Raw genomic sequence first — 15,746 nt, forward strand, 5'->3', positions numbered from 1 at the left:
CCTGGGGAAACCACCCCTTTAATTGTGAACATTAGGAAAGAGACCATCCTTTTAGCCAGACAAATAAATGTGTCAAAGTTTAGGGAGCAAATGATGTCAATGTCTTTAAGAGAAAGAGAGAGACCTGGGCCAACCTTTCCAGAGTCTGCACCCTCCCTGGATTCACTTCCTTTCTCTTCAGTTCCTGCAAGTCAACAATTTCCCTCCAGAATGAGGAAAGAAATGGAAAGGGGGAGAAAAGAAAGTGTTTTACTCACAGATGTTGGACACAGGAGGAAGCTTTAGTCTGTGTGAAGCTCAATCTTCATTCACACAAAGCCCGCGCTCTGATTGGCTGGAGGACCAGAGTCCGGTCCTTCCGGTCCTCCAATTCACCCCATTCGTTAGCCCCTGTGCATGAAGGGAAGGTGGTGGGAGAGACTTTGCCCGCCAGCCGCGGTGAGCTGTTGTCCAATGGGAAAGGCTGGAAGACGAAACAGACAATGGTCCCTCGGTCAATCAGAGCGCGGCCTTTGTGCCGATCCCCATCTCACCCCTGCACATGCGCATTCCTCCCGAAAACCCGCAGGCTCACATGAGCATTCCATCGTCTCTCCAGCACATGCGCAGCTTCCCCTCTATTTTGGACATGCGCATTCCCGGGCCGCCCGCCGGCGCGACGATTAGAGCGGTTTCTCCAGTGCGGTGGATTGTGGGAGCTACGGCCGCCATTACTCATCCGGATCCCAGTCTCCAAACCCCTGGGACTGGGATGCAAAGTGGGGGTGGGAGGCGCAGTGACCCCGCCCTGACACAAAGTACATCTGGCAAGTCACTGGATTTGATTGTGACGCTCCCTTAGCAAAACAGTTTGTTAACTTCAGGTGTAAAGATTTAGACACCTGGGTGACAGATTGGGGAGGGCAATAGGTGAGTGTGAAACTGGACCCAAGAGGCAGCACCCTCAGGGGAGTAGAATTGGGGAAAAGCTGGAGGAAGATAGCAGGATCAATTAGGTTCGGATGAATTCGTAGGCTGGAGGAAGTGTGTGCGGGGCAGAGATTTATAGGTTTAGAGGGAGTATAATTTTCACATGATCATGATCTTGTACAACTTCATCTAATTTTTTGACAAATTTTGTTTTACAATTATCCTGTGGAACACCTTGGGGCGTTTTATAATGTTAAAAGTACTGTATAAATTGAAGTTGTTGTGTCATTGAAGGCTATCACTTGAACTGCCCACTGCCCCCAATTCCAAGACCCCTATCATGAATAGACTGATCAAATGTCTCATTCACGCAGCATAGCCCAGCCCAGCCCAGCTCGGTGAATCTCCTGTTTGGCAGTTTTTTTTTTAATTCAGGTGTAAAGATTTAGACAACTGGGTGACATATTGAGGAGGGCAATAGGTGAGTGCGAAACTGAACCCGAGAGTTAGCACCTACAGGGGAGGAGATTTGAGGGAAAAGCTGGAGGAGGATAGTCGGATAAGTTGTTGTCAAAATCAAAAGGAAGGTGGGCGTGTGTGGGGGGGACGTAGTTCTATTGTTTAAGTGGGAGAAACATGTTTCATGACAACTAGGATTGTCAGTTCCGAATTTTTACCCTGTACTGATAGTGACGACTTGATGACATCAACCCTATCGCACCCTGTCATAATCTTAAAGTCCTCTATCAGATCAGCCCTCAGCCTTCTTTTTTCCAGAGAAAATATTCCCATGCTGTTCCATCTATCCTGTAACTGAAACACTCTCAGTTCTGGTATCATCCTTGTGAATCTTTCTTGCACCTTCTCGAGGTCCTCTGTCAGTGTTAAAGGGGGATGTAACTAAAATTGGTTACAGGTGCCGAATTATTCGGCTCCAAGTTGACCCCCTAAGTTTCAAATTGACCCTCACAAATGCTTTAATTTGAAAGAGTCTTAACCATCAGGCAAGATAGGACTCTGAAATAACAAATAATATCAAAGTTTATTTGTAGAAAAAGGCATACTTATGAAATAATCAAACCACATTCCCAACCTCAATTGGTCGACAACCCCAGGTAGAAGTGTGAATCTTCCTCAGGTTCCTGAACCAACAGTGATTTCCCACAATCCTGTCCCAGGGGTCACTCAGTACCTCCTCAGCTGGAGTCCAACTCGCGAACCCAAAATGGTTCTTTAAACAGACTTCTTACCCTTGAATTAGCATTACATCATCTGGAATTAGGTCTGTTGTCATTAGACAACTGGTCATTGTTGTTACTGGGTTAATTTTATTGGATTTAACCATTTCCGTACATTGTTCCATGGAGCAGAACAACGGGACTGTTCAGAATCTTTCTTTTACCTGAATTTGGATAAGCCTCCATTCATTCTCTTACAGGTGCCCTCGACGGCCGTGGACTGTAGTGGAGTGATCTCTGTTGCCACAGACAGTGTTTACAGCAGAAAATTAATATTTTAAACTTCAAATATCAGTATCCCATCGAGCCAGAATAACAACTTCATTAATTACTTATTCTTCAATTATACATTGAGTCGCACCACTCAATTAATCATCTGTTTCTGGTTTGTTACTAATTACACAGTAATTCTTGATTAATGACATTTAAAGGATGATAAAGAACAGAATACAAAATGGCTTCTTTTACCCAGTGTTTAAATAAATGGCATCTTGACCCTGTTAGCTTAATACAGTGAATATAGTGTAAAAACTCCCTCAGGATAGTCGAGTTAAGCTACAATCTACTGTCCAGGTCAGCTTACACCTCTCTGTCCCTTTATAATTATGGAGACCCAGGACTGTTCACATTATTCCAACTGTTGTCTAACCAAGGCTCGACACAGGTTTAACATGACGTCTCTGCTTTGCAACGCTATTTCTCTCGAAATGAACCCCATATACGGGTCCCACAATTCAGGAAGGATGTCAAGGCCTTGGAAAGGGTGCAAGAATTTAGCACAGAGACTAAATCGGTCACTCAGAGCTGAACAGAAACCCATCTCTTTAAATACAGATACAGGAAAGAGGCTGAAATGAAACCTGGCCCTTTTAACCTGCACAAAAGCAGGAAGCTCAGATTCACAGGCTGCAGAAGGAGTCCATTCGGCCCATCGGGCCCCTGCCATTTCTTTGAATGGACTCTGATTCATCCAACTGCTCCGCTCTTTCCCCATAGCTCTGCAAATTCTTCCCTTGCCAGTATTTACCCTTTGGAAAGATACTCATAGACTCCTGACGTTTACAGCACAGAATGTGACCATTCGGCCCATCGTATCCACGCTGGTCAACAAAGATCTGATTACACTAATCCCGTTTTCCCGCGCTTGGCCCATAGCCCTGGAAGCTATGGCAACGCAAGTGAATATCTAAATACTGCTTAAATGTTACAAGAGTTTCTGACTCAACCACTCTTTTGGGCAGTGAGTTCCAGACTTCCACCACCCTCTGGATGAAAACATTTCTCCTCAACTCCGCTCTTGGCCTTCCATCACTTACCTTAAATCTATGCTCCCTGGTTATTGACCCCTCTACTAATGAAAAAAAAAATGCCTTGCTATCCATCCTATCTATGTCCCTCATAATCTTACACACCTCTATCAGATCCCCTCTCGACCTTCACTGCTCCAAGGAAAACAACCCCAGCCTATCCAATCATTCTTCATAGATCAGAGCCTCTAGCCCAGGTGGCATTTTGGTAAATCCCCTCTGTACCCTCTCCAGTGCAATCACATCCTTCCTGTAGTGTGGTGACCAGAACTGCACGCAGTACTCCAGTTGTGGCCTAACCAGCATTTTATACAGTTGCAGCATAACCTCCCTGCTCTTGTATTCTATGCCTCGGCTAATAAAGGCAAGTACCCCATATGCCTTCTTAACCACCTTATCTACCTGCCCTGCAACCTTCAGGAATCTGAGGATATGCACGTAAAGTCCCGCTGATCTTCAGCACTTTCCAGGGTCCTACCATTCATAGGGTAATCCCTTGCCTTGTTAGCCCTCCCCAAGCGCATTAACTCACACTTTTCCAGGTTGAATTCAATTTACTATTGAATCCGCTTTCAGGCAGATCGGAGCAACTCACTGTATCAAAAAATGAAATCTTATCTCCCCCTCTGGATCCTTTGCCAATTACCTTAGAGGGACTCACTTTCTGTAAAAGAGCCTGCCAATCCTCTCACCCACTTTCCCTAAAGTGCAGAAATCTAATCATGAAAAGTCCAGAAAAATCAAATATTTTTACTGATGAGAGTTTGTAATGAAACAGAACATGGTTAAAAGACAAACAAAAAATTACTTGAGGATCAAAGACAACCAGAGTAAAAGGATGTGCACAATGTTCTGGACCCAAATGGTTTCTCTTTAATTCATCTGTTCCCTACCCTCTTTGTGGAACACCTCCGCTCAGTCCACAAGCATGACCCTGACCTTCCAGTTGCTGCCATTATAATTCACCACCTTGCTCTCGTGCTCACATTTCTGTCCTCGGCCTGCTGCAATGTTCCCGAGAAGCCCAACACAAGCTGGACGAACAGCACCTCATCCTCCGATGAGGCACTTTACAGCCTTCTGGACTCAACATCGAGTTCAACAACTTCAGACTGTCAACTCTGTCCTCCATTTTGATTTTTTTTTACCAAGTGCCAGTCTGCATCTTGTTTTCATGATTTTTGCTTTCAGACAGAGCTGTCCTTTATTCTGCCATTAACACTTACTCTGGACCAATGCTTTGCTTCTTTACTACAACCATTACCTCTCCCTTTATCTTTTGTTCCATGATATTTTTGTTATTTAATCTCCCCTGCCCTCGAACCAATCCCTGACTTTCCCTTTTGTTCTACCACATCCTCCCAGCTTTCTCCAAAGCATTGCCCCCATTACATTTCTGCCTCTCCTTAGCTCTGATGAACAGTCATATTGGACTCGAAAAGTAAACTGTTTCTCTCTCTTCACAAATGCTGCCAGACCTGCTGAGTTTTTCTAACAATTCCTGTATTTATTTTAGATCTACCTGTAGTGGTAGGAACAATCAATATTTACTATCCAGGATAAAATAAATGTCCTTCATCAGCTTTTGTGGATCATTTCAGTGGAAATGTGCACTCCCAGGCTCAAAGAGCATCAGCCCACTGGAAGCAAAGTCGTGAGAGCGGCCAGTCCAGCAGAATAAAACCCCCCAACCCACCCACTTCATCAACTGTCAGAATGAACATAGTTCAGTCCTGGATGTGATTAACAGCAGCTATAACATCAGAATCCAACCCCTGTAATCACTTCTGAATTCGCTGGTGCCTTAGCTAGTGGGCTGAATCACTGGATCCCTTCCCACGCTGAAAGCAGGTGAACGGACTCACCCCCGTGTGAACTCACTTGTGTTCATGCAGGTTGGATGAATCACTGAATCGCTTCCCACACTCAGAGCAGATGAATGGCCTCTCCCTGGTGTGAACTTGCTGGTGTGTCTGCAGGTTGGACAACTAAGTGAATCCCTTCCCACATTCAGAGCACGTGAATGACATTTCCCCAGTGTGAACTCACTGGTGTGTCAGCAGGTTGGATGAGTGGGCGAATCCCTTCGCACACAGAGAGCAGGTGAATGGCATCTTCTCCCCAGTGTGAAATTGCTGGTGTGACTGCAGACTAGATAACTGTCTGAATCTGTTCCCACACTCAGAGCAGATGAATGGCCACTTCCCGGTGTGAATTCACTGGTGCCTCCACAGGGTGGATGAATGAATGAATCCCTTCCCACACACAGAGTAGATGAACAGCCTTTCCCCAGTGTGACTGCGTTGATGAGTTTCCAGCTGAAACAGGGCTTTGAATCCCTTCCCACAGCCCCCACATGTTTACGGTTTCTCTGTGGTGCGGGTGTCCTTGTGTCTCTCCAGGCCTGATGATCAGTTCAAGCCCTGTCCTCACACAGAACATGCATAATGTCTCTCCTCACTGTGAATGGTGTGATGTTTTTTTCAGGCTGTGTAACTGGTGAAAACTCTTTCCATAGTGAGTGCACTGGAACACTCTCACTCGGGTGTGTGAGTCTCGGTGCTTTTCCAGTCACACCGAGGCTTAAAAAGTTTTGAAACTGACAGAACAGACAAACATTCCTCCTGCTTGGTTCAAAGGACCAATGATATTTAATACCCAATCAGATGACTCTGTCAGATCTTGATGTGATGTTTGCTTTGAGATTTGTGTCTGCAAATGTTTTCCTTCTATTATCCTGTAAAAGGAGTTTACAAAAATCATCACTGTCAGTACAGGATAGAAATTGCGAAGAGACAATTCTAGTTTCAATGGACCATTCTTTCCTCTCTTATGCCCCAAATGTAAATCTCCGTCCCACACACTCTCCCTCCATTCTCACTCTGCTGTACCTAATACTCACCCTCCCAATTCTGAAGGTGCTGATTCATACCGATCAACAATGTCCTGTTCACTGCTTCCTGTCCTGGACACAGAGACCTGAAAGTCTATCATCCTTCTGCTTTTTCCTCAATTCTCCTCCCCTGAAGGTGCTGACTCTCGGGGTCAGTTTCACACTCACCTATTGCCCTCTCCAGTATGTCACCCAGGTGTCTAAATCTTTAGCTCTGAAGAAGAGTCATATGGACGCAAAATGTTAACTCTGTTTTTTTCAGTCCAGTTAGATAGATGGGTGACCGCTAGAAGGGGCAGGCAGTCAGTGCAGAAATCCCCTGTGGCTGTCCCCCTCTCTAACAGGTGTACCATTTTGGATACTATTGGAGGGGATGGCCTAGCAGGGGAAAACAGCAGCAGTAGCCAGAGCAGTGGCACCATGGCTGTCTCTGTTGTTCAGCAGGGGGGGGGTCAAAGCACAGAAGAGCAATTGTCATAGGAGACTCTATAGTCAGGGGCTCAGATAGGCGCTTCTGTGGTCGTGAAAGAGACACCAGGATGGTATGTTGCCTCCCTGGTGCCAGGGTCCAGGATGTCTCTGATTGGGTACGGGACATTCTGAAGGGGGAGGGAAAACAGCCAGAGGTCGTGGTACACATTGGTACTAACAACATAGGCAGGAAGAATGACGAGGTCCTGCAGCGGGAGTTCAGGGAGTTAGGCAGAAAGTTAAAAAACAGGACCTCTAGGGTTGTAATCTCAGGATTACTCCCTGTGCCACGTGCCAGTGAAGCTAGAAATAGGAAGATAGTGCAGCTGAGCATGTGGCTGAACAGATGGTGTAGGAGGGAGGGTTTCCGATACCTGGATCAGTGGGATCTCTTCCGGGGCAGGTGGGACCTCTACAAGAAGGATGGGTTGCATCTAAACTGGAGGGGCACCAATATCCTGGCTGCGAGGTTTGCTCGTGTCACTCAGGAGGGTTTAAATTAGTATGGCAGGGGGGTGGGAACCAGAGCAATAGGTTAGCAGGTGAGATAAATGACTGTGAACCAGTGAATATGGCCAGTAGGACTAAGAGGAAGGGCAGGCAGGGAGAAATTACTAAACACAGTGGGACTGGGGGTCTGAAATGCATTTGTTTCAATGCGAGAAGTATAACAGGCAAAGTAGATGAGCTTAGAGCTTGGATTAGTACTTGGGACTATGATGTTGTTGCTATTACAGAGACTTGGTTGAAGGATGGACAGGATTGGTAGATAAATGTTCCAGGATTTAGATGTTCCAGGCAGGATAGAGAGGGATGTAGAAGAGGTGGGGGAGTTGCACTGCTGGTTAAGGGGAATATCACAACTGTACGACAGGAGGACACATCGGTGGGCTCATGCAGCGAGGCAATATGGGTAGAGCTCTGGAATAGGAAGGGTGCAGTCACAATGTTGGGGGTTTACTATAGGCCTCCCAATTGCCGGCGGGAGACTGAGGAACAGTTATGTAGGCAGATTTTGGAAAGATGTAAAAGCAATAGGGTTGTTGCGGTGGGTGATTTTAACTTTCCCTATATTGACTGGGAATCACTTAGTGCTAAGAGTTTGGATGGTGCAGAATTTGTAAGGTGCATCCAGGAGGGCTTCCTGAGACAATATGTGGATAGTCCAACGAGGGAAGGGGCAATACTGGACCTGGTATTAGAGAATGAACCCGGCCAGGTGGTCGAAGTTTCAGAAGGGGAGCATTTTGGGAAAAGTGACCATAATTCAGTAAGTTTCAAGGTACTGGTGGATAAGGATAACAGGAGTCCTTGGATTAAGGTGCTTAATTGGTGGAAAGCTAATTATAACAATATTAGGCAGGAACTGAGGAATCTAGACTGGAGGCGGATGTTTGAGGGCAAATCAACAACTGACATGTGGGGGGCTTTCAAACGTCAGTTGATAAGAATTCAGGACTGGCATGTTCCTGCTAGGATGAAGGATAAGCATGGCAAGTTTCAGGAAACTTGGATAATGAAGGATATTGCGAGATTAGTCAAAAAGAAAAGGGAAGCATTCATAAGGGCTAGAAGGCTGGGAACATATGAAGCCCGTGGAGATTATAAAGAAAGTAGGAAGAAACTTAAGCAAGGAGTCAGGAGGGCTAAAAGGTGTCATGAAAAGTCACTGGCAACCAGGATTAAGGAAAATCCCAAGGCCTTTTATACATATGTAAAAAGCAAGAGCGTAGCCAGGGAAAGGGTAGGCCCACTCAGGGACAGTGGTGGGAATCTGTGTGTGGAGCCAGAAGAAATGGGAGAAATACTAAATGAATACTTCTCATCAATATTCACCAAAGAGAAGGACTTAGCGGTCGATTTGTCTGGGGAAGAGTGTGTAGATAGCCTGGATCATGTTGAGATCAAAAAAGAGGAGGTGTTAGGCATCTTGAAGAATATTAAGGTGGATAAGCCCCCAGGGCCAGATGGGATCTACCCCAGAGTACTGAGGGAGGCAAGGGAGGAGTTTGTTGTGGCCTTGCCAGAAATCTTTGTATCCTCACTGGCTACGAGTGAGGTCCCAGCGGACTGGAGAATGGCCAATTTTGTTCCATTGTTTAAGAAGGGTAGCAGGGATAATCCAGGAAATTACAGGCCGGTGAGCCTTACGCCAGTGATAGGGAAATTATTGGAGAAGATTCTTCGTGACAGGATTTACTACCATTTGGAAGCAGCATGAGAGGCAGCATGATTTTGTGAAGGGGAGGTCGTGTCTTACTAACTTGATCGAGTTTTTCGAGGAAGTGACAATGATGATCGACGATGGAAGGGCAGTGGATGTTATATACATGGATTTCAGTAAGGCCTTTGACAAGGTCCCTCATGGCAGACTGGTACAGAAGGTAAAGTCGCATGGGATCAGAATTGAGCTGGCAAGATGGATACAGAATTGGCTTGGTCATAGAAGACAGAGGGTAGCAGTGGAAGGGTGCTTTTCTGAATGGAGAGCTGTGACTAGTGGAGTTCCACAGGGATCACTGCTGGGACCTTTGCTGTTTGTAGTATACATAAATGATTTGGAGGAAAATGTAACTGGGCTAATTAGTAAGTTTTCAGACGACACTAAGGTTGGAGGAGTTGCAGATAGTGAAGAGGATTGTCAAAGGATACAACGGGATATAGATCGGTTGGAGACTTGGGCGGAGAAATGGAAGATGGAGTTTAATCTGGACAAATGTGAGGCAATGCATTTTGGAATGTCTAATGCAGGCAGGAATTATACGGTAAATGGCAGAACCCTTAGGTGCATCGACGGGCAGGGGGATCTGGGTGTACAGGTCCACAGGTCACTGAAAGTGGCAACGCAGGTGGATAAGGTAGTCAGGAAGGCATATGGCATGCTTGCCTTCATTGGCAGGAGTATTGAGTATAAAAGCTGGGAAGTCATGCTGCAGCTGTATAGAACCTTGGTTAGGCCATACTTGGAATATTGCGTACAGTTCTGGTTGCCACATTACCAGAAGGGTATGGAGGCGTTGGAGAGGGTGCACAGAAGGTTTACCAGGATGCTGACTGGTCTGGAGGTTATTAGCTATGAGGAGAGGTTGGAGAAACTCGAATTGTTTTCACTAGAGCGACGGAGTTGGAGGGGCGACTTGATAGAAGTTTACAAAATTATGAGTGGCATGGACAGAGTAGATAGTCAGAAGCTTTTTCCCAGGGTGGAAGAGTCAATTACTAGGGAACATAGATTTAAGGTGAGAGGAGAAAACTATAGAGGAGATATGTGGGGCAAGTTTTTTACGCAGAGGGTAGTGAGTGTCTGGAATTCGCTTTCAGAGGAGGTGGTGGAAGCAGGTACGATAGTGGTGTTTAAGAAGCAGCTTGACAAATACATGAATAAGATGGGAATAGAGGGATACGGACCCCGGAAGTGCAAAATGTTTTAGTTGACGGGCAATACGGCGCAGGCTTGGAGGGCCGAAGGGCCTGTTCCTGTGCTGTACTTTTCTTTGTTCTAGATGCTGTTAGACCTACTGAGTTTTTCCAGCATTTTCTGATTTTGTTTCAGATTTCCAGCATCCGCAGTATTTTGATTTTGACTACCCACATGTACTTTGTGTCAGGGTGGGGTCACTGCGCCCCTCAACCCCACTTTCCATTCCAGTACCAGGAGTTTGGAGACTGGGCGCCGGATGAGTAATGGCGGCCGCAGCTCCCACAGTCCCCCGCGCTAAGGAAACCGCTCTATCCGCCGCGCGGGCGGACGGCCCGGGACTAGGCATGTCCAAGGGAGAGGGTAAACTGCGCATGTGCAAACAATGGCGTTTCCCATTGGCCTACCGCTCAATCCGCCATGAAGGTGAAAGGGTCTCCAGCGCCCGCGAAGGCTTCCGCTGCCCCATTATCTTCAGGGACCCCCAAAGAGTTGGAGGACCGGAAGGACTCTGGTCCTCCAGCCAATCAGAACACGGGCTTTGTGTGAACGAAAATTGAGCTTCACACAGACTAAAACTTCGTCCAACATCTGTGAGTAAAACACTTTCTTTTCTCCCCCTTTCCATTTCTTTTCTCATTCTGGGGGCAAATTGTTGACTTGCAGGAACTGAAGGGAAAGGAAGTGAATCCAGGGAGGGTGCAGACTCTGGAAAGGTTGGCCCAGGTCTCTCTCTCTCTTAAAGACATTGACATCCTTTGCTCCCTCAGCTTGACACATTTATTTGTCTGTCTAAAAGGATGGTCTCTTTCCTAATGTTCACAATTAAAGGGGTGGTTTCCCCAGGAGATGGCTGACATTGAAGGGGACAGTAAATTAACATCGGACAGAGACATGTCTAGTGTTGTTATATGGTACATATTAGATATATTATTTATGGTTCTGTAATAAAGTTCATTTATTATTATTGCTCATCTTATAATATAGAACTGTAGCTACATTACATATTTCCAGTCCTGGAATCATTACTCGAGTCCATGCTGACTCTGTGGAGCAACCCAGTCAGTCCCATTCCCCCTCTATATCCCCGTTCCCCTGCAAGTTTATTTCCTTCAAGTGCTCATCCAATTTTATTTTGAAATCATTGATCATCACCACTTGCACCATCCTCATAGGCAGAGAGTTCGAGGTCATCACCACTCGCTCCCAAATAAAGCTCTTCCTTGCATCCTCCCTCTATCTCCAATTAAGTAATACAGTTCTAGCATACAGTATTACACACATTTTTAGTCCAATAATATGGAAATACAAAGGGCTAGCAGCCTGCGTAAAGAGTTAGGAGGGTGTATATTAAGTACAGCAGACTGAGAATGGAGGGAGAGTGTGTATGACGGAGATTTACTGCTTTTGGGGAATGAGAGAGGGGAGAATGTTACATAGAAACTCGAACTGTCTGTTCTGAATTTCTATCCTGTACTGACAGTGATGACTTTTGTAAACTCCTTTTGCAGGATATTACAAGGGGAGAATTTACAGTCAGAAATCTCAAAGAAAGCATCATGTTGTGATGTGACGGAATCGCTCAATTCATCAGGAGCTGAATATCATCGGTCATTGAAACTATAAGGAGAAATGTTTGTCTGCTGTGTCTGCTTAAAAACATTTTAAACATCAGTGTGACTGGAAAAGCACCGAGACACACAACACCCGAGTGAGAGTGTTCCAGCGCGCTGACTGTGGAATGAGCTTTCACCAGTTACACAGGTTGAAAAATTAACACACCACATTCAGCGGGGAGAGACCATACACGTGTGTGGGGATCAGGCTTCAATTGATCATCAGACATACAAAGAAATAAAAACACCCACACCATGGAGAAACCATCAACATGTGGGGATGGTGGGAAGGGATTCCGTTTCCAATCTGAGCTGGAAACTCATCAACATATTCACACTGGGTAGAAGCCGTTCACGTGCTCTGAGTGTGGGAAGGTATTCACTCTGTTATCCAACCTGCTGACACACCAGCGAGTTCACTCCGGGGAGAGGCCATTCACCTGCTCCGTGTGTGGGAATGGATTCACTCAGTCATCCAACCTACTGAGACACCAGCGAGTTCACACCGGGAAGAGGCCATTCACCTGCTCCGTGTGTGGGAAGAGATTCACTCAGTCGTCCAACCTGCAGACACACCAGCGAGTTCACAGTGGGGAGAGGCCGTTCACCTGCTCTGTATGTGGGAAGGGATTCAGTCGGTTATCAAGACTGGTGACACACCAGCGAGTTCACACTGGAGAGAGACCGTTCATCTGCTCGGCATGTGGGAAGGGATTCAGTGATTCATCCACTCTCCTCATACACCAGCGATTTCACACTGGAGAGAAGCCATTCACCTGCTCTGATTGTGGAAAAGGATTCAGTTGGTTATCCAACCTGCAGACACACCAGCGAGTTCACACTGGGGAAAGACCATTCACCTGCCCTGAGTGTGGGAAGGCATTTAGTCGTTTATCCAACCTGCAAACACACCAGCGAATTCACACTGGGGAGAGGCCAGTCACCTGCCCTGAGTGTGGGAAGGGATTCACTCAGCTATCCAAGATGCTGACACATCGCCGAGTTCATACCAGGGAGATGATGTTCACCTGCTCTGAATGTGGGAAGGGATTCAGTGATTCATCCACCCTGCTGAGACACCAGCGAGTTCACACCGGGGAGAGGCCATTCCTCTGCTGTCAGTGTGGGAAGGGATTCACTCAGTTATCCAGCCTGCAGACACATCAGCGAGTTCACACTGGGGAGAGGCCGTTCACCTGCCCTGAGTGTGGGAAGGGATTCACTCAGTTATTCAGTCTGCTGAGACATCAGCGAGTTCACAGTTGATTACAGGCTTGGATCCTGCTGTTACTGCTGCTGTTAATCATATTCAGGCCTGAACCATGTTCATTCTGACAGTTGGTGAAGTGGGAGGGTCAGAGGGTTTCTTTCTGCTGGACTGGCTGGTCTCCTGACTTTGCTTCCAGTGGCTGATGCTCTTTGAACCATGTTGCAAATACCTGGTTTCTTATTTCATATGGATCACCGAATGAAAGGATGTTTTGAAAATCATAAATGTTTAGTTTGCATTTCAGTTTGAAACCTCCTGAAACATGCCACTTTGCCATGGAGATGGGCTACGGGGGTTAGAATGTCCTTTTGTTTAATTTATCTGGGTGTTTCTCAGAGAAGACAGTCACAGATTTGGTCTTGGGTACTTTGCAACTCACTCGGTGTTGGTGAGGGTGGAAAAGAAGCTGGAAGATTTGCCTCACCTGGAGCTGGAGGAAGAAATCTGCAGTGACCCTCACCCAGAAAGGCAGTTAGTCCTGTGGCAGAAAGCAGTCATACACAACAAACATACGAATGAGGAGCAGGAGTGGGCTATTCGGACCTTTGAGTCTGCTCTGCTATTCAATAAGATCATGGCTGATCTGATTGTGTCTCAATTCTACTTCACTGTCTACCAGCTATAACCTTCAACTCCCTTGTCAATGAGGAATCTTTCTCACTCAAACTTAAATATACTCAATGACCCTGCTTCCGCTAATTTCTGTGGAAGTGAATTCCACAGACCAGTGACCCTCCGAGAGAGAAAAATTCTCCTCATCTCCATCTAAAGTGGGAGACCCCTTTATATTTAAACTGTGTCTTCTCGTTCTAGTCTCTCCCACAAAGGGAAACATCCTTTCAGCATCCACCCTGTCAAGTCCCCTCAGGATCTTATATGTTTCAATAAGATCACCTCTCATTCTTCTAAACTCCAGTGGATACAGAAAGGGAGGATAAAGATAAGGAAAGAGACAGAGAGCTTCAAAGAGAGAAATAAACTGGAAACTTTGAACTGGCTAAAGAAAAGCTGAATTTAGGTGGAGAACCTAATAGTTCACATGAGGAGTCGAGTCCCACTCTTTGAGTTTTGATTCGACAAAGAGTCTTCGCCTATCACCTCAATTCACTGAGGACGCAATTGGGGGAAATTTTGTCTCGTTAGAGAAAGTTGCTACAAAGCCAGAGTTGCCAAAGGAGACACGGATTTTGTGAATCGCATTGAAAACTCAAAAGTACTAGAAAGAAAAATAAAAGATCAAAATGAGGAAGCTGTCGACATCATTCACAGAGAGTTAAATAAAATTCACTCTGAATGGGATGGGGAAAAACTGAAAGATTACAAATTGTTTCATGATCAGACCAAACAAGAATATCAAACCTGAAATGAAAACAGAAAATGCTGGAAAAACTCAGCAGGTCTGGCAGCATCTGGGGAGAGGGAAACAGAGTTAACATTTTGAGTCCGTATGACTCTTCTCTGAATTTCCAGCATCTGCAGTATTTTGCTTTTATCTTAAGAATATCAAACCTTTCTGCTTGATCATAAAAAGCATCTGAGTGATATTCTCAAAGTGGCCAAGGAAGATTTTGACCAACGTAAGAATGAGTTGTTGGTTTGTGGAGGCTGCAGCTCACTTGGAGTTTGTGTGAGGGGAAAAGAGGCTGGAAGATTTGCCCAGCTGGAAGCTGGAGGAAGAAATCTCCAGGGATCCCAATGGTGAAAGGCAGTTAGCCAAGTGGCAGAAAGCAGTCGGCTTGAACAGTGAGCTTGGACAGAGCTGTAAAGAAGCTGTGGGAGCCGACTTGGAAAAAGCAGTCGGTCTGTCCAATATCAGCTCAAGAAGGCAGTGGAATCCTCACAGAGAGAAAGCTCTGGAAGTCTGAGTGCCAGGCTGGGAAACTGGGCACAAATCAAAGTAAATTTCAGAGGGCTGTGAATTATAATGGCAGCAACTGGAAGGTCAGGGTCTTGCTTGTGGACTGAGCAGAGGTGTTCCACAAAGAGGGCAGCATACAGGGGACAGATGAATTAAAGAGAAACCATTTGGGTCGTGAACATTGTGCACATCCTTTTACTCTGGTTGTCTTTGATCCTCAAGTAATTTTCTGTTTTTGTAACCATGTTCTGTTTCATTAATAAACTTTTATCAGTAAAAATATTTGATTTTTCTGGACCTCTCATGATTGATTTCTGCACTTTAGGGAAAGTGGGTGAGAGGGGTTGGCAGGCTCTTTGACAGAAAGTGAGTCCCTCTAAGGTAATTGGCAAAGGAGTCAGAGGGGGAAATGAGATTTTATTTTTTGACGCAGCGAGTTGTTCTGATCGGCCTGAAAGCAAATTCAACAGTATCTTTCCAAAGGGTAAATACTTGAAAGGTAAGAAAGGTTGGCCAATGGGAAACGCCATGCGCAGCTCCCCCCGCCCCCCTATCTCTCTCTCTTGCTCTCTCTCTCTCTCTCTCTCTCTCGGACCTGCGCAGTCCCGGGCCGGTCGCCCGCTCGGCGGATAGAGCGGTTTCCCCAGCGCGGGAGATTGTGGGAGCTGCGGCCGCCATTACTCGTCCGGAGCCCGGCCTCCAAACCCCTGGGACTGGGATGGAAAGTGGGGGTGGGGGGTGCAGTGACCCCACCCTGACACAAAGT

At 46.1% G+C, this 15,746-nt stretch overlaps 2 protein-coding genes and 1 pseudogene across 4 annotated transcripts in view; 1 reads left to right on the forward strand and 2 right to left on the reverse strand.

Moving 5' to 3' along the window:
• Window positions 1–15,262, forward strand: part of LOC144697044 (uncharacterized) — a 46,924-nt pseudogene extending 31,662 nt beyond the window's left edge. Inside the window, exon 2 of the transcript XR_013580294.1 lies at window positions 11,748–15,262. The product of XR_013580294.1 is annotated as an uncharacterized LOC144697044 (transcript). The remainder of the gene's footprint in view (window positions 1–11,747) is intronic.
• The window catches only part of LOC144696975 (uncharacterized), a 404,367-nt gene that overhangs the window by 331,424 nt on the left and 57,197 nt on the right, over window positions 1–15,746 (reverse strand). The window contains exon 1 of one of the 2 annotated variants that reach the window (XM_078568707.1): window positions 258–556. The exons of the other annotated variant lie outside the window; for it this stretch is intronic. The gene's annotated coding sequence lies outside the window, so the exon portion shown is untranslated. Of the gene's footprint in view, window positions 1–257; window positions 557–15,746 lie in introns of those variants that run through there. 2 annotated transcript variants of the gene reach the window in all.
• The window catches only part of LOC144697284 (uncharacterized), a 555,771-nt gene that overhangs the window by 124,246 nt on the left and 415,779 nt on the right, over window positions 1–15,746 (reverse strand). The window lies entirely within an intron of this gene.

The sequence above is a fragment of the Cetorhinus maximus genome, chromosome 23, assembly GCF_964194155.1.
Source record: "Cetorhinus maximus chromosome 23, sCetMax3.hap1.1, whole genome shotgun sequence".
NCBI classification, from domain to species: Eukaryota; Metazoa; Chordata; class Chondrichthyes; order Lamniformes; family Cetorhinidae; genus Cetorhinus; species Cetorhinus maximus.